General features: G+C 45.0%; 2 long non-coding RNA genes across 4 annotated transcripts in view; one reads left to right on the top strand and one right to left on the bottom strand.

Moving 5' to 3' along the window:
- The window catches only part of LOC111092401, a 24,296-nt gene extending 11,046 nt beyond the window's left edge, over positions 1-13,250 (top strand). Inside the window, exons 3-5 of one of the 3 annotated variants that reach the window (XR_005378436.1) lie at positions 234-334; positions 2,703-3,337; positions 13,191-13,250. This is a non-coding gene — a long non-coding RNA (uncharacterized LOC111092401). Of the gene's footprint in view, positions 1-233; positions 335-2,702; positions 3,748-13,190 lie in introns of those variants that run through there. The other 2 variants (XR_005378435.1, XR_005378434.1) reach the window with 2 other exon arrangements.
- On the bottom strand, positions 5,137-25,949 carry LOC119877533. The gene is made up of 3 exons (XR_005378438.1): positions 25,702-25,949; positions 21,767-22,045; positions 5,137-7,939 (listed from the first exon to the last, which is right to left on the bottom strand). It is a non-coding gene; the product is annotated as an uncharacterized LOC119877533 (long non-coding RNA).
- Between the last annotated feature and the right edge of the window lie 9 nt (positions 25,950-25,958).

Genomic DNA, 25,958 nt, shown 5'->3' with positions numbered 1-25,958 from the left:
CCCCTCCCACCACCCCTAGTTCGTTTCCCAGAGTTAGCAGTCTTTACGTTCTGTCTCCCTTTCTGATATTTCCCACACATTTCTTCTCCCTTCTCTTATATTCCCTTTCACTATTATTTATATTCCCCAAATGAATGAGAACATATAATGTTTGTCCTTCTCCGACTGACTTACTTCACTCAGCTACTTGCCTTTTTATTTCCTTACTTGTCTTCTGGTGGTTTCTTTTTCAGCCGTCCTCTGGAAAGATGTGGACATTGCTCTCATTCCTCTGCCCTGGTTAATTTCCCCTCGTCCTCCGTGAAATCATCATCCTCACAATCCAGTTCGAAAGGTGAATACTTCAAGACATAACTTTGTTCCTTCTACCTGTCTGGTTTTGTCTTTTATCACTTGGGAGCATGGGGATTTTTTCCCCCTTGTCACCAGTAGTTAATGTTATACTTAAAAATGAAAATTCAGCATTCTAAGAAAATAACCATGGATATATGAAAAGATTACCAGGTGGTTCATCACAACACTGACTAGCATAGCAAAGAAAATTAGAAGGAAGTAAATATCCATCTATGGAGACTTGATTAAATGAAGATGTGTTCTTACGATAGAGTAGTAAAAGCTATACAAATGATGCTGTACAAAAATCCCACAGACTGTATTTCTCATAGTTCTGGAGGCTGGAATTCCAGACAAGGTGTCGGGGCAGGTTTGGTTTCGCCTGAGGCCTCTCTCCTTGGCTTGCAGATGGCCACCGTCTTGCCGTGTCCTCACGTGGCCTTTCTTCCATGCATCATGATCCTGCTGTCTCATGTGTCAAAATTTCCTCTTGTTATAAGGACACCAGTCAGATGGGATTCGGGGCCACTCTCATTTTAACAAACCCCTCTTAAAGGCCCTATCTCAAAATACAGTCACATTCTGAGGCTCTGAGGGCAGGACATCTACATACAAATTTGAGAGGACACAGTTCAGCTCAAGGCAGCAGCTGTCCTGTTTCAGGTGAGCTCTGGGAGAGGACGGGCTGCCTTAAGTAAGGCATGTTTTTTTTTTTTTAACATCATATGCATTTTTACCACTGTCCACCAGAGGGCAAACTTTTAAAGTGTTCATTTAAAAATGTGAGCCTTGATTTTTAACTCTTTGTAAGCCTAAATTTTTTTTAAATAAAGCTTTTTTTTTTTTTAAATAAAGGATAGTTAGAAACAGACAACCTGTACTGCTTATGAACATGACTTATTATCAGTTTGAATCTCCCTTTCTTTGAAAGTTCAGGACTAGGGACAAAGATAATTTTCCATCAGTGGGAGTGAATGTCTTGACAATTTCAAAGTCAGTTGTTCAAAAAAGCAATTCTTTGCTCATATTACATTTTATTATAACTCCTATCATTTCAGTTTCATTACCTCAATTCCTCAGCACCTTAGGAGATAATTAAAGAGTTATGCTGTAAGAACGGAAAGAAAATGAATTTTGAAGTAAGGGTGCTTCAATTCATTTAATCTGTTTGTGTATTCAGTTATTCATCCAGTTAACAGACATTTGGTACTGTATGCAAGGCAGTGGGATTCAAGACCTAATTCTGCCACTTGGTGGCCATCAGGACTGTGGGCAAAGTTAGTCTCCCGGGATTTCCACTTCCCCATTTGTCAAAAGGACGATATTGACGTAAAGAGACTGTTCCGGGACCCAGTACAGTCAGGTATGGGAAGACGTTTGGAAAGCCTTAGAATGCAAAGCCTCTGTCAGTCGTTACATACTCACCAAGTCTAGTCTCCACTTTGTAGAGCAGTTTCTTGGAGTGCCAGGGTCAGGGGGCACCTGTTTCTGAATCTCTGGGGTATGTTGTTGGGGAGGGGTCTTACCCAAAAACTTCCTGATTGAGAATCTCGGGGCAAAGGGGTAGTGCCCAGGAAAGCCTGCCTGTTAATAAGTTCACCAGCTGAATGTACCGAGATCCACAGCTTTAGCCAGCCAGGGTTTCTCAATGTGAGCACTACTGCCGTGTTGGGCTGGATAATTCTTAGCCTTAGGGGCGGTCTTGTGCATTGCAGGATATCGAGCTGCATCCCTGGTCTCTACCCTACATGCCAGCAGCACGTCCTCCTCCTCTCCTGGTGTGACAGAGGTCTCCAAATTTGCCCCTGTTTTGAGGACTACTGAGCCAGAAAAATAGAATTGGCCACAATGCCATCAAGCAGAGACACAATACCATTCCAGTTCCTCTCTGGGTGCAGCTCCAAGAGTTCAGCCTCTGTCACACTGTCCACACCATTATTTCTAACCTATTCATGACCAGATCCACCCTTCACTGAACGACCACCATGCGGCAGGGATGCTTTACAGAAATGAACTCAAGGAACACTTACAATGCCTTGGAGGTGGGCGTTATTCTGAATTCTGGTTTATAAGCGAGGAGCTGGGGGTTCAGACACCCATGCCCAAGGTGGCAACTGAATCCAGATCTGCCTCTGAACTCAGTGCTTTCAGTATCTATACAGCCCCTGGCAATTAGTTATGCCCTGCCTAGTCACTCTCCTGCGTCACTTACCTAGTCCAATGGTAGGCTCTGTGAGGACAGGATCCATGTCCTGGGGAAGCTGTGGAGCACAGCTATATGGGTGACTTTCTTGTCATTTAGTGGGCAAAATGGAGGTGGCATTGCAAGACTGATACCAAAGTTACATCTTTTTCCATTTGGGATACAGAAAGTCATGCATATTATCAAGAGTGAAGCTGAACACCAGTTGGAATCGACTGTGAGAATCTGCAGGCCAAAAAGAGAATAAGCATGGCTTCAGTGGAGAGGAAAGAAGAGCTGAGACTTACTGGGGAGGCCCTGAAGCCCACACAGCACACTGGTCCTACAGAGTCTAATGAGGGGTGAGAAAGGGTCGCGGGCCTCAGGGTTCCCATCTGGGCAATGGCCACACCACTGGTCCCAATGCAGCAGATGAGCTATGAGGCATCTCTAAGAGAGGTGGACTTGTGAATCCATGGCATAGCACATGGCATGTGTTAATGTATCCACATGATTTCTCTTCCCTTCTTCTGTCTTCTCATTCTCGTTCTTTCCTTCAGCCCAGAAGGGCTTTCTACCTTATTTGTGCCCAGGGAAGGAGAATTGTGTGGAAATCCACATGGCGTCATGCTTCACGCTGCAAAAGTGGGAAGGACAGAGGGTGTCATGGGGTCTCTCACTGCAGGTGTGGGTTCCCTTGGACTCTGGGGCTTAGCCACACTCGGGCTGATTGACAGCAGGCAGCCGGTTTTGAAGGCAGGCTCTCCCAGACCTCACCAGGACTTCAGGAGGAACGGAGAGGACGAGCTGCCCAAAGGCAAGGTAGGGTCATGGAGCCCAGGCCCGGGCAGCGTCTGCCAGGGCCCCTTCACTGTGAGCCACCTCCATCACAGGGGCTCCAGAAACTCCCTCTTGGCTCTCTATCATTAGCATCTTAGTTCCAATTACTTTAGCCTCGAGAGCCTCCTTTTGTTTTGCACTGTTTGAAAATATCACTTTGCACATCACCTGGTGCTTATTTTAAGGATCTAAGTATCGGAGGTTTCTGGTCTTTGTTTTATAACTTTATCCATTTTTGACTGCCTTAATTTCCTTCCTGCCCCTGTTTTGAATTGTTCTATTTATTTTTGTCTGAACTTTCTTTAAAAAATTTGTATTCTGGCAAACTGATGTAGCTCTGGAAGACAGTATGGAGGTTCCTCAAAAAGTTAAAAATAGAATTACCCTATGATCCAGAGTTGCACTATAGGTATTTATCCAAAGGACACCAACAGAGTGATCTGAAGGGGCACCTGTACCCCAATGTTTATAGCAGCAATGTCCACCACAGCCAAACTGTGGAAAGACCCCAGGTGTCCATTGACAGATGAATGGGTAGAGAAGATATGGTATATATATAATATATATATATATATCATATATATTATATAATGGAATATTACTCAGCCATCAAAAAATGAAATCTTACCATTTGCAATGACATGGATGAGCTAGAGGGTATTGCACTAAGTGAAATAAGTCAGTCAGAGAAAGACACTTATATGGTTTCACTCATATGTGGAATTTAAGAAACAAAATAGATGAACTTAGGGGAAGAGAAGTAAAGTAAGATGAAAACAGAGAGGGAGGCAAACCATAAGAGATTCTTAACCATAGGAAACAAACTGAGGGTCACTGGGTGGGAAGGGGGTAGGGGGACGGGGTAACTGGGTGATGAAATGAGCACTGGGTGTTATATGCAAGGGATGAATTGATAATTTCTACTATGAAACTAATAATACACTATAAGTTAATTAAATTGAATTTAAATAAAAAATAAATAAAAATAAAAATTTTTATTCTGTTTATTGTGACTTATAAATCATTTTAATTTAATTTTTATCTATCTTCATGCTTTTTTCACAAAACAAATTATTTTATCTTTTTAAATTTCCTTATATTGTGTCTTTCTTAATTTCTTTTTGGTTGTTTTGTTCCTCTTGATGTCTTAGTTTTAGGGAACATCTGCTTTAATTATTTATTTATTTATTTTTATTTATTTATTTTATTTATTTATTTTTTAAGTAGACTCCACACCTATCATGGAGCCCAATGTGGGGCTTGAACTCACAACTGTCACATCAAGACCTGAGCTGAGATCAAGAGTTGGATGCTCAACTGACTGAGCCACCCAAGTACCCTGTATCTGCCTTATTCTTAACTCTAGTTTATAAATGGCAGGCAGGAGGTGTGTGTGTGTGTGTGTGTGTGTGTGTGTGTGTGTGTGTGGTGAGGAAGCTGGAGGGGGAGCCCAGGCCAACAGCGGAGATGCCTGGTGAGCACCATCTCTAGCTCTGGAGATGACTGCCTCTTTGGCTCCTCTTGATACAACTTCCAAATACACTTACGTTCACTGAACCGGTCTCAAACCATGTCATCAGAAGCACCCAGACTGCATTGCTTCCTGGGATCATGATGGGTTACCAGTGATAGAGCAATTAGATTGCACTATTTAACACATGCTCGTCAAGCACAACCTGAGGGCTGCCCTTGAGGGAACCCGACAAGTGGCCCGCTTTCTGGAGCGTCTTCTGGATGTGGGCAGAGCAATTAACAAGCTTCCAGAAGTAAGAAAAGCCATAAAGAAAATTTAATGAGAAATGAAGGTAGAGGCTGAAGAGTGACAACATGACGACAGATGGCTGGGGATTTCAGCAAAGAAGGTGGCAGTCCCCTGCTCCAGATTTTTTTTAGTTCTAAAGATGGGGTTGAGTCTCTTCTTGCGGCAGGTGGTTTTATCTGGGCTCTGGGAGCCAGAGAAGGTCTGAGGCAGGAGGCCCAGAGGACTTTTCAAAGAACTTGCAATTTTGTGATTGTACAATTAATTCATCATCTATTTTTTCTTTTTCTATTGTTTGTTTTGTATACACAAGACTGCTGGAAACAAAAATTATTGGAAATTCCATTCAGAAGGAATTATTGGAATGGCATTAATGTGCCATATGCATGGTACCCATGTCCCCTTATGAGGCAGTGAGAGATGGAAATCCCATACAAACAAGCAGAAGTGGCCTCTGCCGTCTGTAATGATGGGCAAGCCTGGGAGGTGATGTGCCCCAGCAGGAGGGGAACTGGGACATGTTCTTCCCTCTCCTCTCACGGGGAGGCGAGGCAAAGCTGAACCTTTAAGAACAGGGAGACATATAAGGCCTCAGGAAGTCAAGAGGGGTGATCAGGCCGAAAAAGGCCCCGCCTTTCTTGGGCAAGTTTACTGTAAGTGTCATAACCATTCGGCCAAGTCCATGGAATAGTGAGTGCTGTTGGTCCTCCTGGGGCATTGCACCTGTGGACAGCTTGTCTAGGGACACCTGAGCTGGGCAGGAGTATGGTCCCAAAGCCCACTTTCAGATCCTTAGGTGGGGCCGCAAATCCAACCAAGGGTCTGTATGAGGGGCCCTAGTGGGTGAATTAGTCAAGATGTCATCTGCGTCATCGGGGGGCATCAGGAGCTGGCTCCCTCTGCATTCTTGCTTTATCTCCTCCTCGGGCAGGGGAGTCGGCACAGCTGGCCAGGCCGGTGCTGCCCGAAGGAGCTGGAGTGAAAGGTAGGCGTCCTCCGCCTCAGCTGGCGGGGCCTGGAGCCCGCAGGCAAAGACCAAGTGAGGTCCAGTGAGCTGAGCCCAAGACGCACGCCTGCAACAGGTGACGGGGCTGGGGTGGGCTTGTCCTACAGGCCCTGGGAGGAGGAAAGAAGATTGGGATGGTCCCATAAAGACCAGGGACAGCAGCTCCCAGTGAGAGGCTCTCAGGACTAACGGAGCTGCCTGGGGAAGGCTCCACCCGGGCTGGGGTGAGTGACTGGTTGGACTTGAGCAGGCAGCCTGGCACCGAGTCTTCAGGGGGGCTCCAGGGAGGAAGGGCACGGAGAGTGGGCAGAGGCAGGACCGGAACCTTCTCTACAGAGGCCAGTGTGGCTGGGTCTCTGCCTCCTCCTTCCCTTGCAGGCCCTTAGAGGGGGCCTCCAGGAGCGGGGCCTCTCCCGCTCCTTCCCTTTATGACCAGAAGCAAGTTGGGGTTGAGCCCAAAACAGCGCAGCTCTCCTTTCACTTCACTGTTCGCCTAGGCAAAGTCGGGAAGCCCTGCCGGCCTCTCTAGGGCTCTGGGAGCCGAGGGCAGGGATTCCTGCTGCATCTTTGACCTGCTTCACCTCCCCTGAAAGCACATCACCCTTGCCACATGGCATCATAATGGTCTTTTTGCAGTTGAGTCCTGTCGTATGGTCATAACTCAAGCGAATTCAACTGCAGGTGCTCAAAGAAAACTTTTAATAAAAAACAATGTGAAGTGTGTGATTTTTGCCAGTCGTTCCCACCACGTTACACATATGCCCCGGGGGTGTGAATCTGTGAATATTTGTATCCCAGTTCGGATCCTCTATTGCTGGGAGCATCTCACACACCAGTGTTTAAAGCTACGATACATATTTTTCATACAACATGACCTCAAAACACAAGCCAAGCCAAGTGCTTCCTCTGGTGCTCAGCCACGAAGCAGCCATCTGTTCCAGTGCTGCAGGGAAACTGGCTATGTTGTGTTTATTGAGAGGTTGCATTTCAGATGCCAACGTACCACCTCCCCGAGGGATCTTTTTTCCCCAAGAATAATTTTGATTGTGTTTGATTTTCTTCTTGATGTTGATGTGAGGATCTACCTAGCTGCTTCCGGAGATGCAACTCCATTCTGGCTTTCTTCCTTGCTAAGCTGGGAGCTCCCTGAAGGCTGGGCCATAGGTAATCCACGTGTCTATCCCCGAGTGCGTGCCTGGCACACAGTGGACAGGCTACCATGCGTAAACAAAGCAGCCCGAGGGCAGCCAAGGACGGGTTCCTGGGCAGCCTTGCCCGTTTCCCTGAGGGTGGGCAGATTGAGACTGCATGATGATTTGGCCGTGTGCCAGATCTGGGCGAAGGCGATGAACTCCTGTGTGTGCTGGGCTCACCTGCTGTACCTTCCAATATTTCTTTGCAGGCTCTGTCTTCGGTGGGTAAACCCAAACAGCTGACACACGGCACCCTCCGCCTCTGGTGAGGGGCTTGCAGTCCCTGGCACGCAGTAAGTCCTTTGTGCTTCTAGGCTTCCACACTCTCACTTCTCATTTGCTCATTAGACACTTGGTCTCAGGCTCTGATTGCTGGATCCTCCTTCTCTGCCTCACTTCTAAACATTTGAGAGTCTTCATTTCCATCTCTGATTCTGTTCTTTCCTCTCCTCCACCTGCATCTGTGTCTTACGCCGTCCTGCCCCATCCCACAGATCTCAGTACCATTGTGTGCTGCGCTGTCTGGTGTGGCAGCCACCAGCCAGTGTGGCTACTGAGCACATGAAATGTGACCAATCCAAACTGAGACATACTGTCAGTGCAAAGACACACCGGATCTTGAAGACCTAGGTTGGACAAAAATGTACAATATCTCATTAGTACTTTCGTATTGATTATAAGTTGACATGAGAAAATGTTGACTTTGCTGGATTAAATCACATTCGTGAAAATTAGTGTCACCTGATTCTTTATGCCTTGTTTTTAATGTGACTACTAGAAATTTTTAGATTATCTGAATGACTCACACGTTATTTCTATTGGACAACTCTGATCTATACATTTATGCCTCCAAAACTTCTATGTTGAGCTTCTTTTCTCTGAGCTTTAGAGTGGCGTATTAGTCTGGATTCTCCAGAGAAACAGAATCGATAGGATGAGTTTGCACATGTGTGTGTGTGTGTGTGTGTGCGTATTTGGAGAGAGATTTTAAGGAATTAGTTTGCGTGACTGTGGGCCTGGCAAATCTAAGATCTGTAAGACAGGCTGGAAGGCTGGAGACCCAGGGCAGAGTTGATGTTACAGCCTTGAGTCTGAAGGCAATCTGCTCGCAGAAGTCCCTTCTCCTGTGAAGATCCTGTCTTTTCTCTCAGGGCCTTCAACTGATTAGATGAGACCCACCCATAGCAGGGAGGGTAATCTGCTTCAAAGTCTACTGATTTAAGTGTTAACCTTATCTTTTTTTTTTTTTTAAAGATTTTATTTATTTATTCATGAGAGACACAGAGGCAGAGACACAGGCACAGGGAGAAGCAGGCTCCATGAAGGGAGCCTGATGCGGGACTCGATCCTGGGGGAACACGCCCTGGGCCGAAGGCAGGCACTAAAACTCTGAGCTACCCAGGGATCCCTAAGTGTTAATCTCATCTTTAAATACACCTCCACAGCAGCACCCAGACTGGTATTTAGTCAAATCTCAGCTCCATGCCCAGCAAAGTTGACATGAAATTAGCCACGAGAAGTGGTTTGGCCAACTTGGTGTCCCCACATAGTTCATCTATGGCCATCTTAGACTTCCTGTGCCCCAGGCAGACCTCTCTGTTCCTCCCCCACCCCAGTGGATAGGATTTCCATTCACCCAGTTGCTCAGCCCAAACCCTAGGAGACACCCATAGCACCTGTCTTTCCTCACCTTTCCCTCCTGTCCATCAGCAAGCCCTGCCAGCTCTGCTGTTAGATCAGATCCTGGTTCTGATGCTGCCACACTGGTCCAAGCCTGCATCATAGCACCTGCATGTGACAGTTCTCCAAACCATCTGCCCGTTTCCTCTGCCACCCATCTACACACAAATCACACAGCAGTTACGTTCTCTTGTTTAGCACATCAACTTACCCAGTAATCCCTAGTTTCAAAACTCCAACAGCTTTCTATCACATTCAGAATAAAATAGGAAATCTTTATGGAAGCCCACAAGATGCAAAGACCAGGCCTTGCCAATTTTGCTGAGCACTGCTCCCCCCTGGCCAAACTGGCCCCCTCACAGTTTCTCAGATGTGTCAAGGACATTCCTGTCTCAGGATCTCTGTATGCTTGGCCCTTCTCCCTGGTCTCCCTCCTTCCTTTCCTTCCTGCTAAGGCGTCCTGCCAGGCCTGCCCACTGCTAAGAACCACCTCCCTTGAGCTGGTAGGTGGCTTCTCTGCACCTCATCAGGTGCTGACTCCGCCGTGTGACCTTCCTGACCTCACCTGCCATGTGCCCACGGGACTTCTGGGCTTCTACGCCCAGCCACGCTAACCTCTGCTGGTCTCACTGTCTCATCAGGAATGACAGCAACAGCTTCCGTTTCATAGGTCTGTTTGGGGGATTGAAGTGACACTCTTCATAAAGTGCCTGCTCACAGTAAATATTCAACAAACGCCAGCTAAAACATTGCTGATTTTCATTGTGAAACTTAGAAGTTAAGGAACTGAGAGCCATGCAACAGGACAGGGACAGCCAGCCTATCATCCAAATTTCTGGCTGTTTGTACCACCCCACCCCTGACTAAGAGCCTAAGAGGTAGAATTATTTGAGAGGTGGGTATAGAATATGTAATTCCATTTTTAAAAGAGAATCAAGTTTTGCATTAAATACAAAGTTAGCAATGGCTACAGAGAAAGGGTTCAGTATTTTCCCTTTTACTCTGTGTCAGCTTTATTGGGTTTGAATCATTCCTACTTTCACGCTTCCTTTCTTCCAAATCAGCACATTTGGCCCTATGGTCCCAATGAAGGACATACCGATTTTAAGGTGAAATTTGTTATCCTGGCAAGTTAAGAGTACATTGGGATAACAGGCTTCTCACTGAAGCCGGTACGTAGAACGGGAGGTGCAGCCCCTCATCAATGAAAAGAGAAGCAAACAATACCCTACTTTCAATGAGCTTCGGTCTCCAGATGTGAAGGAACTCTAATTGCAAACTGCTAATGGGATTTGCAGATGTCATCTCAGAATCTTCCAGAAACACAAAGCTGGAGGAGTATCAGGGACTAGAGGCAGATAACGTGGCAGGAATTATCAAAACGTGGGAACAATAAAAATAGGGCAGCCTGGGTGGCTCAGTGGTTTAGTGCCGCCTTTGGCCCAGGGCGTGATCCTGGAGACCTGGGATCGAGTCTCACGTTGGGCTCCCTGCGTGGAGCCTGCTTCTCCCTCTTCCTGTGTCTCTGCCTCTCTCTCTCTCTCTCTCATGAATAAATAATATCTTAAAAAATATATATTTTTTTAAATTAAAAAAAACAATAGAAATATATTGAACTCAATTTTGCTTTGATGATCCAGAGGGTGATTTAGAATTGTGCATTGCTTCAGGGTCATTACACTAGACAAGCTCATTGTGTACTGTAAATGGACAGATGTTCACATTAACACACGAACTGCTAACAGTTAGCAGCTTCCCAGGCAACAGGGGTTGATCTGTTAATAATCTCTTCCATTTATTGGCACCCTCTGTGCCAGGAGCAATGTTAAGTGCTTTCTTTAGATTTTCTTATTGAATCCCCTCTGCCACCCTATGAGGTCTGCGTTTGGAGGAAGTTGACACGAAGTGAAATGGTGTGTGTGCAGCTATCTGGGGAAAATGATAAGATCTGAGTCTCCAGCACAGATGAATTTGTGTTGCAATTGCTCCTAGCCACTACTCTATGCTGCCTAGAAAGTACCCAAATTGTGTTTCGATGAAGGCGCCAAAGAGAAGAAGTCAACAAAGGAGATGGAGATAGTCAGTCATGAGAACAGGTAAGTGAGGCTTCTGTGAAATGCCTCACTTCACAGGAAGGGCGAACTTTCCATGTTGGAAATAATAATGTCCATATGGGATGAACACTCTTCTACATGAAAATACCATGGGCTGCTTTAAACCAAGGGTTCAAAGTCATGTCATGTGACATGAACTTGGCTGGATTACATGAGAATCTAGAAACTCACCCCGTTTGTGTTGGAGTGGCAGTGGTTTCCCAACTGTACTACCAACACCCATCATCTGAAACCAATGTTATTATTTATATTCAGTTCGCAAAAATGATTCTCCCATTTTCCCATGTTCTGCTTTGAATCACTTGATAGTTTATGAGTCTCAGCTCTCACAGGATGCAAATGGGACCCTCAAAGTACGTAATTAATGAGAGTTTAGTGAAGGGGCCATTCACAAAGTTTTGGACAAGGTTGAAGGAGAACAACGGGTTATGGTGAAGGTCTCAAGCCTCCTCAGCTCACATGCCCTAGAAAGGCCAAGAGGAGGGAGCAGATTCCAGAGCCTGGAGAGGGTGGCTATAGCAAAGCTGCCTGACCTGAGCCTGCTCTTGTAGAAAGATCAGCAGAGCCAGGGGCGCAGGGGAGACCTAGAGGGTATATGTGTTCTCAACTCTCTTTCTTCCCTACCCTTGAACCCTGCCAGTGTGCCTTAATGGAAGCCACTGAGCAGGAGAGGCTGTTACTGTTCCGAGCACACAGATCAAGGTGGAGAAAGATGGAAAATGGATTTGCATGAGGATAATAGAAGACACCTACCACAATCCCCTACTTCCAAAAATGAAAAACTGAAATGAAAACAGTTAAAACAAGAACAAAAAGAAAAAAATCCAAGTGATGAAATGATTAAAAAAAATCAAAATAAAAAACACCCACTGAGAGGTCACAAATAGGCTGTTGAGCAGAAATAACCAAGACTATTTGATTTGGCCTAACACACGCCTTACACACATTTGAATTTTTTGTCAATATTTAAATATTGGGAGATTTTACACAGACATCTGGATTTCCTGTTTTCCTTTATTTTTTAAAAAATTTTAAAATAACTGACATACAATATTGTATTGGTTACAGGTGTACAACATAGTGATTCAACATTAGTGCATGTCACAAAATGGTCACCACAATAAGCCTAGTTACCATCTGTCACCATACAAAGTTGTTATATTCCCTGTGCTGTACATTACATCCCTCAGTCTTATTTATTTTACAGTGGGAAGATTGTACCTTTTAATCATCTTCACCTATTTTGTCCATCCCCCACCTCAAACTCCTCCCTTCTGGCAACCTTCTATTTTTTCTCTGTATGGATGAGTCTGTTTTGTTTTGTTTATTCATTTGTCTTGTTTATTTTTATTTTTTAAGATTTATTTATTTACTTATTTATTTGAGAGAGAGAGTGAGTGCATGAGCAGGGGGGTGGCGGGGGCAGAGGGGAAGCCGACTCCCCGCTGAGCAGGGATACCAGCCCGGAAGATCATGACCTGAGTGGAAACCAAGAGTCAGATGCTTAACTGACTCATTTGTCTTGTTTTTTAGAATCCTCATTATTTAACTTAGCATAATACCCTCTAGGTGCATCCATGTTGTCACAAATAACAAGATTTCATTCTTTTTTATGGCCTGGTAATAGCCTATTGTGTGTGTATGTGTATGTACACATCCACATACATACAGACACATACTGACTACAACTCCCCTAGCCATTCATCTATCAATGGAAATTGTTACTTTCATATCTTGTCGATGATAAATAACACTGCAATGAGCATAGTGGTGCACACGTCAAATTGGCTTTTGCTTTCTTGAGGTAAATAGCTAGAAGTGAAATTGCTGAATCATATAATATTTCTATTTTTAGTTTTTTGAGGAGCCTCCATACTGTTTTCCACAGTGGCTGCGCCAGTTTGCATTCCCACCAACAGCACATGAGGGTTCCTTTCTCCACACCCTCACCAACACTTATTTCTTGTCTTTTTGAAACTAACCATCCTGACGGGTGTGAGGGGATATCTCATTGTAGTTTTGATTTGCATTTCCCTGATCATCAGTGATGTTGAGTATCTTTTCTTTTCTTTTTTTTTTTAAGATTTTATCTATTTATTCATGAGAGACACACAGAGAGAGGCAGAGACACAGGCAGAGGGAGAAGCAGGCTCCAGGCAAGGAGCCCGACATGGGACTCGACCCCGGGTCTCCAGGATCACACCCCGGGCGGAAAGCAGCATTAAACCTCTGAGCCACCTGGGCTGCCCGAGCATCTTTTCATGCATCTGTTGATCATTGGTATGTCTTTTTTTTTTTTTTTTGGAAAAATGTCTAGTCAGGCCCTCTGCCCATTTCAAATCAGGTGGGTTGTTTTTTGATATTGAGTTGTATGTGTTTATATATATATATATTTGTGAGATTAGCCCCTTATGAGATTTGTCATCTGTGAATATTTTCTCTCATGCAGTAAGCTGCCTTTTCATTTTGTTGATGGTTTCCTTCACTGTGCAAAATTTTTTTAGATTGTTGTAGTCCTATTTGTTTATTTTTGCTTTTGTTGTCCTTGCCTGAGGAGACTGACTCCACGCCCCTCCACAAAATACTGTGAAGACCGATATCAAAGAGCTTACTGCCTGTTTTCTTCTAGGAATTTTATGGTTTCAGGTCTTACATTTAAATCTTTAATCCCTTTTGATTTACTTTGTGAATGATCCAAGAAATGGTCCAGTTTCATTCTTTTGCATATGGCTGTCCAGTTTTCCCAACACCATTTATTGAAGAGACTCTCTTTCCCATTGCAAGTTCTTGTGCCCTTTGTCGTAGATTAATTGACCATATAACCATGGATTTATTTCTGGGCTCTCTCTTCTGTTCTATTGATCTGTGTGTCTGTTTTTGTGTCAAAATCATACCATTTTGATTACTGCAACTTTGTAGTGTATGGTTCCTTCTGCATGGAACACAAACATACCTGCCTTCATCTGCATCCCTCAGGTATTACCTTAGATATCACCTCACTTCCTTTGGGGAGCTTTGTCTCCAGAAGCTCCTATAGCATCCCAGGCTAGTGATGATCGTACTGTGTTATCACCTCCAGACTAAATCTAAGATGACAGAGACTGAGCCTGTCTTGCCTATTGTATCCATAGGACTTCTGCATGATAGCCACTCAATACTGTTTGAGGAATATACGGGCACACCCTAATCTCTAATAGTTTTAAAGAAACCAAAGTCAAGTCCTCTTAGCAGCTCTGTTTCTATCTCCAAGATAACAAGTATGAAACAAGCAGCTCCAGGGAGAAAGTGAATGAGTTTAAAGAGTCACTAGCTCACTTCCCAGCAAGAGCTGGCTCTGGCAAGCTTTTACAATTCCACCTCTCACGAGAAAACATTTGGTTTATAGGTTGTTCTGACTTGGCTTTGAAAAACCAAGAACAAAAAAAAAAAAAAAAAGAAAAAGAAAAACCAAGAACACATTCAATTTAATTACCATTCAGCATTAGTCAGCATGGATTCACAGAAGTCCTCACTCTCCATATTTATTAAGAAATCCATCGACCCTCATTTTTCTAGACAGGGCAATTTCAGACACTTCCTGTCTCCAAGAAGTCATTGCTAATATTGAATTCCAATAGTATGTGAAACTGTGGCTGGCAGCCAATAAAAGATGCTTTAAACCCCAGCCCTCCCTTGGTAGATAGCCCGGCAATTTGTGAGCAACCTAACAGGCAGTGGAATTCGTAGAATTCTGAAATCCAAGCCTTTCTCTTTTGGTGGCAAGAGCCAAGGGAGGATGGATAGCCCCAATGGAGCTGGTTTTGGAATCAAAGTTGCATGCATTCATTCACCCTATGTTCATGATGAAATATTCTTTTTCCAGAAGACTTGAAAATGTACCCTGACATGACAAGGGAAAAATGCTAGAATGTATTTACTTTCTCTAACTGGAAGGCAGATGCCATTTCCAGACCTGACTCAGGCAAGGCAGGTGGGAGTTAGTGCCAGCCAGCTTGGGGCCCTGCCTGGTGCCGGACCTCAGGTCCTCAGGAGATGAGAAAGCCCATCTGCTTGCCCAGCATGGCCTCACTGTAATGTGTGCAGCGGGTACCTTGTATTTGCTCTCTGTGGGGATTTAATGTAATGTCTGTCGAATGCAACCAGAATCTCAAAAGCATGGAGCCGTAGGGAGAGAAAGGCCCACAAGCTGTAAATAGCAGCAGAATGAAACACCATGTTTTTTGTTGACAGGTGTTCCCTGGGGAAGGTCTCTCCTCCCAGGAGGAGCTACATCACCAGAGTCTTCGCCACCCCCCACCCCGACATGACAGTCCACAAAGAAGTGCAGAAATGACTGCTCTGTTATTACAACGAGATAAAATGTGACTCGTTGTCAGGAACAGAAACGAGCAGCAGTGGTGCTTTTCTTTCTTTCTGTGGAAAATGGTATGAGCTGCTGGATTGCGTGTGGCCTCTAGAATTAAGTCTGTTGTGCGATGAACAACTGGCTTCACAGAATTGCAGGCTGTTACAGTTCCAACAGAACTTTGATGCCACACATCCGAGGTACCGTGAGAGGTGTCTTACAGGAGAGGCATCCCAAACTCAGAAGGTCCGAGTGATTTCCCTGAGGCTGTGCCAGGCATTAGAAGCAGAGAAGGAACTCAGTTTCCTAATCCAACCCGTGACCTTTCATACGATGCCACTGTCCCGGGGAACACAGCCCTGCATCCGCGGGGTTTAGGCAACAAGCAATGGGATTAAGTGTCTGACTTAGTCGGCTTGGGCTGCTATACCCAAACTACCATAGACTGGGTGGCTTAAAGAGTGAATATTTATTTCTCACAGTCTGGAGGCTGGAAAGTCCAAAATCAAGGCTCCAATAGATTCCGTGTCCCAAGAGAGCCTGTTTCCTAGGTCAGAGATGGCCATTGTCTCAGTGTCCTCACAGGGCAGAAGGAGCAAGGGAACTCTCTGGATTCTCTTTACAAGGGCACTAATCCCATTCCTGAGGGCTCCATCCTCATGACCTAATCACCTCCCAAAGGCCCCACCTCCTAATACATCACCCTGGGAGTTCAGATTCAGCAGAAGACTATCCTGGTGGACCTAAGCCTGCACAGATGCTCAGTGGGAGACAATTAAGCATCTTACTGCCCCCGATCTGCCTCCTCCCTACTTCCCCCCACCTTTCGTGTCCCCCAAAACAGACATAAAAGCACAGAGCAGGAAGGTTTGCAAGACCGCAGACCACACCGCACTGGGTCTGTAAATCACAGGTGGACTAAAGTTTCTCCCGCATTCGCCCGTCCTGCCCGCTTCTTTTAGATAATGGGACCCATGCAGACCAGAAGTTAGCCATTTCCTCTTTTCAAAATAAAATACTTGCGAAGGGGACAGTGTCAAGGGGCCTAAGAGGGTTTTTTTTTTTGAGGGGGATGTCAGATACCCCAAGATGAAAAGCCAGACTGAAGAGGAAGAATGGAGCCGGTGGGGTTCTATTCTTAGAGGAACAGATTGCAGGACAGCTCGTTCCCAGCCCCCAGCTCCGTGTTCATTTCCGTGGCCAGTCAGTGAAGGGAACTCCCAAGTCATTACAAACCATCCCTGATGATCGCAGTGATGGGCTTTTTCTGCAGCCCAGATTTTCTACCTAATGCTTCAGTGGACTAATGAGGTGCCAGCTCCTTGGCCTCGTGGCAGATCTGGGAGGGATGAGCAGGTCAGGGGAAGGGCGATTTGATCCCCAGGACTTCGTGCGTTGGAGGCAGAATTCCAGCGGCCGGGCAATCCTGTCCTCTGGCCACTAGGCTAACAGGACAGAAGGGGGCTATTGAAAATAAGATGAGGGAGGGCTGAGCTGGGCGGTGGGCTCATAGGAGCACTCAGTTCTCCTCCCTCTGCAAGTTGACATGGGGCACAGATGAAAGATCTCAGAGTAATAAGAGAGAAAAAGGCACATTTATTCTATCACTTCATTTGCTTGCCAGGCAGGAGTGAGGCCAGCAACCTGCTCCACAAGGCTTGGCTCTCCAATGCGTTGCATTTTGCCTCATCGCTGGCTTCCCTAAGAATATTTGCTTTTTGAAAAAAATATTTTAAATAATAACTGCTTTAGGGTCTACTTAAAAATAAGTAACTTGATTTTCTCGCAAAACAGCTAAGCCTGCTGGTCCCTGGTAAAAAAGTCAATCTCTTCTTTATTGCAGTGTGTAAGCCAGTCTGCCTCTGGGAATTTGCCAAAGTAAATAATCCTAAATCCTGAAAAATCTACCCTCAAGACTATGTTTATTATGGCACTACTTATTAGCATGAAGAAACAGTAAACATTTTAAATATTTAATGATAGGGTGATAATGGTTAAGTAAATTGTGTAAATTCCCAGTAAGGAATATTATTCAGTCATTACAAGTGATGGGAAAATGCTAAATTCACTGAAAAGAAGACAATAAGTTTATAAAATTAAATTCGTGGACCTCTCTAGAGACATGGAGGAAACCTGCCATAAAATTTCCTAAAACATTAACAGTGATTGCAGAAAGGTGGCAGGATCATAGATGATTCCTTTTCTTAAGTTTTTAGTTACATAATCGTACTTTTGTAATGGAAAAATATGAATATAATTTTCCAAAAAAATTATTGCACTGACCCACTAAGACATTTCGTTCTTCTGGACCTAAGAGGCAGGTGTCTGACTTGAAAGAAGTCTCCGTGCAGAGGACTGAGGAGTTTAGTGACTCAGCATGAGTCACCTGTGAGTCAACCTAGTGTGAAGCATGTCAGGTAGTTACTATGACAGCTACCGCTTGTTAGGTGGTGTTCATAAAAGTGTGGTTTCTAGAACTCCTGCTGTTCTCTCCACTGGCCGCGTGATGCAGACTCTGCTGTCCAGAACTGTGTGTTACCACAACCAGAAAGTGACTGAGGGTGAGGGGTCAGGGCAACAAGGCACCTGAGAACCACAGGATAGGGAAACGGAAGTTTCCAGATGGGCGTATGGAACTGCAGAAAGAGATGTAGCTATGGCCCATTGGTTGTCCTCTAATATTTGAGAAACTGGAACATTGTCTTGTTCTTAACATCTATTCCCTCTTCACTAGGAAGTTGGTGTCTTTATCCATGAGTGATCAAGGAAAAGGTCACTCTTCTTTTGTCACCCTAGTTCTGATTTTCTATGGGCCATGTGCTCTTCCAAACCCAGGGGCAGGGATCTATCTCCTTTATATAGGGTTGATTTGCCAATCACTGAGTTCTTCCTTTGTAAGTGCTTCAGTTCAGACGTTAACCATAAATCCCTTGCCATTATTTCTGTAGAGTTGCTGCTCTTCCTACTTTGCTACTGTACAAACCCATGCCATGCTGTTATTTGTTATTATTATTCATTCATGCCACAAATATTTTCATGAGCACTCACCACATGCCAGCCCCACATGAGGCTCTGGGGCACGAAATTACCCAAAATAGAAGAAAGTTTTGCCCTCAGTCAGCTTACGTTCTAGTGAGGTAGAAAGAGTTAACAGCAGGTATTTGCATGTACTAACTTTATACTCATCCCCATCCTGTTAGATAAGTACTATTATTATCTCCACCTTAGAGATGAGGAACTGTAGGTAGAACGATGCTGAGCAACTCATCCAAAGAGAAAGGGTTGGAATGCCTGGGTGGCTCAGTGGGTTGAGTGCCCAACACTTGGTTTCCGCTCAGGTTATGATCTCAGGGTCATGAGAACAAGCCCGGTGTTGGGCTCCATGATCAGCGGGGAGTCTGCTTGAGATTCTCTCTCTCCCTCTCCCTCTGCCCCTCCTCTTGCTTCTCCCTCTGCCTGTGTCTCTGCTTCTCTGTGTCTCTCATAAATAAATAAATAAATAAATAAATAAATACCCAACCAAACAAAAAAAGATGCCCAAACCCCAGAGAAATAGTTATCTGTAGGGGGACAGGAGAATGGGCTGGAAGGCGAAAGAGAGAGGACCCAGACTTTCTAATATATATATATATATATATACATTTTTTTTTTTTTTTTTTTTACAGTGCTTGGATTCTGATGTGTGTCAATGGTTATCCGTTCACAAAATGAAGAGGAGGAAGGCAGAGAGGAGGAGGAGCAGCACCCTCTGCCGCAGGCCCCGGGAAGGCTGCCCTGGAGGCAATAGGCAGGGCCCGGGCCCCAGCTGCCCCCCTCCCCCTCCGCAGAGCCCGAGGCCTCGGGGACACGCCTCCTGAGCTGCGGGGAGGGGACATTCAAAGCGGAGGGACCATGGGTCCGCTGACTGAGCGATGAGACCTCTTTGGCTTCTTCCCCTACTGCACCTCGGGACTCGGGGCTGGGCTCACGCCCCCACCGCCGTCCAGGGCCCAGGCGTGGAGCAGAGGGCTTCGCTGCGGGGTAGGGACGGATACCCCAGCTCAGAGCGACAGCTGGCACGCCGTGCCCCCGGGCTCTGAAGGCTCTCGGGGGCCTGGCCCACGCCCGGGGCCTGCACACTCTCCTCTTCCTGCACACAAGGGAAGCACACGGAGGGAGACTTTTGTCAGGATCCTCCTGCACTGAGGGGCAGCTCCCCCTACACCACTCATCACACCTTTGCTTTGAATCTTCAAAATGACCCTTACAATTTCCCTCCTTTTTGTGCTCCTGGGCTTGGGGGAGGGGTCCATTAGTATTTTTTTAATACCTAAACTATTTTAGACTCCCCGCAAGATTGAGCAGGTCCACAGCCCTGCCCCGACGCATGCGCAGCCTCCCTGGTTGTCAGCCTCCCCAGCACCACGGTACCTTTGTCACAACGGATGAGCCTGCGTCCACACAGCATCACCACCTAAGTGCACAGTTTCCCTCCAAGTTCACTCTTGGTGCTGTACCCGCTGCGGGTTTGGACAAATGTATAATGACATGTATCCGCCGTTAGGCGTCACACAGAGCAGTCTCACTGCCCTAAACACCCCCTGGGCCCTGCCCCTGTCTCCTTCTCTCCCCTGGCCCCTGGCCACTGACCCTTTCACTTCTTCACAGGTTCCCCCTCTCTAGAATGCATACAGTTGGAATCATAATTCATATTTTAAAAATAATTTTTATTGTCTTACTGTTATCTTAGCAGGGTTTGGGAAAACGAGCACATCAAAAAGTTAACGAGTAGGGGCGCCTGGGTGGCTCAGTGGGTTAAGTGTCTGCCTTCGGCTGGGGTCATAATCCCAGTGTCCTGGGATAGAGCCCCCAGTAGGGTTCCCTGCTCAGCCAGGAGCTTGCTTCTCCCTTTTCCTTTACCCCTCCCCTGCTTCTGTTTGCTCCCTCTCTCTCTCTCAAATAAAATCTTTTTTTAAGTTCATGTTTAATATGCCACATTTAAATGGAAATCCCTGTGTTTCTACTAATTTTTCTTTTAAAATGGAAGATGGTTGTCTTAGGAAAAAGAAAAATCTTCCCTACGTTGAGTTCAAAAACTATGAGTGAGGGTTCAATGTGAACAATCTCAAGGCCTGTGGGGATTTCAGTTCTGGGGGAGCTTCTGGGAAGGTGCAGGGTTTGTGCTCAGGGTGGTCACAACTTCCAGTGGAATTAGGAGAGGCAACCGTGCCATGTTCCCCGACTACGCTGCCACCAAAAACCCTGTTATGGGTGGGACTGTGTCCTCCTGAAAGAGCTACGTTGAAGTCCTAACGCCCAGTACCTCAGTGACCTTATTTGGAGATAAGGCCTTTATAAATGTAATCCAGTCAAAATGAGGCAGAGAGGGGGCTCTAATCCTATATGACAGGTGTCCCCATGCAAACGGGAAATGTGGACAGAGGCGACAGAGAACCGAGATGATGTGAAGACTTGCAGAAGACAGCCAGCATCTACAAGCCAAAGAGAGTCTGAAGCCACAGAAGCTGGGAGGGAGGCCTGAAACAGATTCTTCCCTGCAAGGTTTGGGAGCGAGCACGGTCCTGCTGACAGCTTGGTTTTAGACTTCTAGCCTCCAGAATTGTGAGACAATGAATTTCTGTCGTTGCAAGCCTCTTAGTCTGTAACTAGAAGCCCTAGGACTTCTAGTTACAGTTGGAATTCCACATGGTGAACTTTCCAGAAAGAGATTAGTTGGTTCTTGGTTTGAAAATCAGATTAGCTTAAAGAGGTTTTATTTTGCTATGTTTTGCATTGGCTTTTTAAATATAAATGTTGACCTGGATACCCTCCACCCCCACCCCAATCTGAAGAATTCCTTATCATTTTGGCTACAGCAGGGCTTTTTCCTGCTTTGGAAAAAGGAGAAAAAAAAAAAAACCCACAAAAAAACAGGTAGTTAAATTTTGAGGTCTGTCTCCTCCAGGGCTTTGAAGATGAAGAAAAGCAGCTTAATTGGCTCTGGACTGTCTTGGGGGTGATTTGATATTCTTTTTAAAAATAGATAGCAAGGAAAATTGTCTCATATTGAAATGCCACTCCCTCAGACTCAGTTTTAAAGGCTCCCTTGCAGGCATCCCTCCCGGCTTCCTGAGAGCCCTGCTGGCTCACTCATCTGCTCCCCAGGGCCAGCTGGAGAGAGCTCTCCCTGGCTTCCCCTCTGCTCTGCCTCTGCCAGCACCAACTCCATTTCCTCATCATTTTTAGGATTTCCCCCTTTCAAGATGTATCTGAATCTTCAAGAAATTTGGAAGAGGAAAAATGCCCTGCTTTGTCCTAGCCATACTGTCACTAACCCTGAGTGGAGAAGAGATGACTGTGTCTCCACGTTGGCTCAGAGGGAGTCTGTTTCCCCCTCCTAACCCACCCCAGTCCCAGCAGTGGGGCAGCCTCAGTGCCTCTGAGGCTCCACTCGAATGTTCGGTGTTGACACGGAAAAGGCCACGGCCCTCACGGTAGTGCAGCGCTGCTAAAGTGTGTTCCACATCATTAGCTTCCAATTGCCTTGGCTTCTCAATTCATGTCATTTATTCCAAACCATCTCCGGTGGATTTAGCGGAGCATAACCCTGGAATCTGAAGAGGAGGGGAATATTTTGAAACCTCGTTAACTGTTAGGATCTTTTCTATTAAAACTCTAAGCCATAAAATTGCCTCATTTGGGTATTTTTTAAATGCCAACCTCCTCTACTCTGATAAATTTCAGGCCACGTCTCTCATGCACAGGTGAGCTGTACTCTGACAAAGCACAGGCACAATTGTCTGACCAGGTTTATTGGTAACTAAAGACCATCAGAAATATCTTCTTTTTCACTTTGCTTAGTTTAAGACTGTCCCTGAACCTTCTGGTGGTGTCTGTTATGGTCAAGCACTTGACCAAAATGGCGAGATTGAGGGCCTGTGGGCAAATGTTAAATTCTTCTTTGGGTCTTTCACTGAGGTGCTAAGGAATTCTTTATGGAGGTTTGTGTTAAAGAGAAGGGTCTATATAAGGAAAGAATCAGAGTAACGGTACCGTTTTCACAAATTACAGACCTCTTTGGAATTGTGTTTGATGTGAAATTATAGTCTGTCTCCAGCTTCCTTTTCGCAGCTGTGAGTTGTTTACTATTTAACCATGTAACCTCAAATTACAGAGAAGATGGGGGAAAAAAATCCCTGTTTGGGGTATAGTCTATGCTCAACTTCACAGATATCTTGGAGCGTGCATAGCATAAGATTCCTATTAGTTGTCATACAGGTTCATTTTAACACCCATCTCCTGGTTGCTCGTGTAGTTTTGAAAGTGGTGTGTTCATAAATAAGGAAAAAATCTGGAAAATCTGGAAAATTTTCAAAACTGAGCTGAAATGCAGCGATCTGGTTTTAATCTTTAAGAAAATCAACTTCATTATTAATTTCCCCTCAGACATCTCCTGGGATCTGGCAAAGGCAAATTGCAAAAAGGTTAGCCAGATTGCATTTGGGCAGAAAATCTTATTTAGATCATATCATCACAACCAACTAGCAGTATTTGGAAATCAGACATGGATAATGCCAAGGAATGAGGGAGGTAGGAAGGGCTTGCAGCTCTCACAGGGCCCTCCCCAGACCCTGAGTGCTCCTGGTACCCAGTGAGCATCTGCTCAGAAGCAGCATAGGGATCCTGGGGCACTTCCATCAGCCAAAGTCTGGCGATCCTTAGGAAAGCATCTAGCTTTTAAAGCTTTAGTTCTCTCATCTGTAAAAAGAGGGAGTTAAAGAGATGACCTCTAAGAATCCTTCCAGTTCAAAAAAAATTCTGATTCTAGGCCAATTTTGACTCATTGCTGACACTGCATGCTTATAGGAAGTTTTCATGGGAGAAATGAAATCTGAGTAGTGCTATGAAAATTTAGTTCAAGAGTTTTGGGTATTCTAGGCTACAGAGTGGTGTAACTGATGCTCTATGGATAAGTGAGGACAGAACACCCTAAGACAGGTGGATTGAAATTCTGGCTCTTCCACTTCCTTAGCTGTACTAATATCTAGAAATAACATCAAACACCTAGTACAGTATCAGGAACTTTGTAGATAAATAACAAATTGAAGCTATTAATGATGTTGGAAGGTGGCTGCCCATTGAAGCAGAGTGTGTGTGTGTAGGGGCACCTGGGTGGCTCAGTTAGTTAAGTGTATGACTCTTGATTTTGGTGCAGGTCATGATCTCAGGGTCATGAGATTGAGCCCTATGTTGGGCTCCACAACCAGGTGTGGAACCTGCTTAAGATTCTCTCTCTCTCCCTCTCCCTCTGTCTCTCCTTTCCTCATTCTCTTGCTCTCTTTTTCTCTCTCAAAAAAAGAAAAAGAAAGAAGAAAGAAAGAAAGAAAGAAAGAAAGAGAGAGAGAGAGAAGAAAGAAAGAAAGAAAGAAAGAAAGAAAGAAAGAAAGAAGAAAGAAAGAGAAAAGGGTGTGTGTACAGAAGAAGAATATGTGAGAGCGAGAATTGTTGAAAAATCCTGAAGCCTTTAGTCACAAACTATAAATTGTTGTGAGCTCATGGCAGTTGTGACCATCTATTGATCTACAAAGAGAATCTAGGAGTCAATGCTTGAAAAGGGGGACCAGGTAGACAGAAGTGAGACAGGCCACCAAACTAGGAGACATTTGGCATGCTATGGTTTTATCCTAAGATGCAGTGGCTCTGAGAATTAACTCTAGAAATTCCCATGAAGTTGATAGTAATGAAAATCATGCAAACAACCACACAAGGAAGCCAGGGCCAACACACAGCAGAAAAGTCTTGGGAATGGAAGCTCGGAAGCCAGTCATGGTCAAAGTGAAAGGACGGGGTACAGAGAGAAGCAGACATAAATCAGTAAGAGGACCTCAAACAAGTTAGGACGGCTCCTGCTCATATGGGACGCAGTACCTATGCATCCATTGACTGGCTAAATGGATGGATGGATGGTGTCCTTGAAGCTAAAGACAGAGAAGCAGGAAAGTGCTGAGGAGCAGGACAGAAGACAGAGTCTATGTCTGAAAAAGCACCATTGTTTCCTTTTGCTCTGGTTATTTTTTTTATTTTTTATTTTTTTCTCCTCACCCCCTTACCTGTTCAGGGACTATCTCAGGTGTCCCTGAACCCAATTAAAGCCCAGTGGGTCCCTGACTAGGGCCTTGCAGAAATCTTTAATGCATGGTAACTATAGTCATTGTGCCTTTTTCCATCTCCTTTTCTCTAGTTATCCTCATTGCTCTTTCTCTGGGCAGGTTCTCATTCTCTGACTCCGGGGGCCAACGGTCTCCTAGTGGGTCAGTCTGTATATCCAGGTTCACACGAACATACGCCATTTGATCATGTAGTGTCACTGCTCAAAAATTTTCCAAGGCTCTGCATTGTGCATAAGTCAGAACCCCAGTCACTTTGTTTGGCTCTATTTTTGCCCAGCATGACTGTTCAAGCTCCTGCTTTCTTCCAGAAATGCTCCAGGCCCATCAGGACTCTGCCCTCAAACCTCAGCTCAGCTTTGTCCCTGTGCTAATGCATTTCTCTTGCCTGCGAAGTCCTGGGTCTACCCACCCACCAGTCCTGAGGTGCTGATCTGTGTGTGTGTCCCTGCTCATCCCTGCTCACACCTTTCCTTTTTCTGTCTGGCTTTCATTCATCCACTCTCTTCTCTTTTGGTGATTGTACTGCCAATTCCAACTAGATAATAAGCAGCTTGGAGGTAAGGATTACATTTTATTTTATTTTATTTTTAAAGATTTTATTTATTTATTCATGAGAGACACGGAGAGAGAGGGGCAGAGACATAGGCAGAGGGAGAAGCAAGCTCCCTGCAGGGAGCCCGATGCGGGACTCGATCCCAGGACCCCAGGATCATGACCCGAGCCAAAGGCAGATGCTCAACCATTGACCCACCCAGGTACCCCAAGGATTACATTTTATATTGCCTTCCCCACAGCATCATCTGATTAATGGGAAACACTATTGGCATTCATGGGATTTCTAAAGCACTTGTGAATTTACAAAGTCATTTCAAATAAGTTTTATTAGTTAAAGTGAAGGAAACCTACCTTTCCAAAGGCCATATAAAAATAGACTTTTAAAATCAGACTTCCCATCTGAGTAATAAATTGAATTGAATTTTTGGATTAAAAAAAAAAAGATGTGATATTGGCTTTTCATTTCTTCCACTAGTTGTTTCCAGGCAACCTTGAACTTGTCAAATAAAAAAGTATAAACAGAAGATGGAGATGTACGACCTTACCTTGAGAGTCTTGAGCTTGATAGGCTGAGCGCACTATTCAGCATTGCAATATTCCTTAAAGACCAACCCTCTTTTCTTACGTTCAGTTTTCTTAGAAGATTTTAGGAAGAAACCTTGGTGTAGTGAAGAACCTAGGATTTGGAGTTACATACCCTGAATCATTTGAATTCTGACTTTATTTCTGTGAGATAGGGAAAAATCACTTAAACTCTCTGAGCTTTGATTTGTCTCTTAAATAGGCATAATCATCCAACCTG

This window comes from Canis lupus, chromosome 25 (genome assembly GCF_011100685.1).
Source record: "Canis lupus familiaris isolate Mischka breed German Shepherd chromosome 25, alternate assembly UU_Cfam_GSD_1.0, whole genome shotgun sequence".
Lineage (NCBI taxonomy): Eukaryota > Metazoa > Chordata > Mammalia > Carnivora > Canidae > Canis > Canis lupus.
This window is presented reverse-complemented; position numbering and strand designations above follow the sequence as displayed.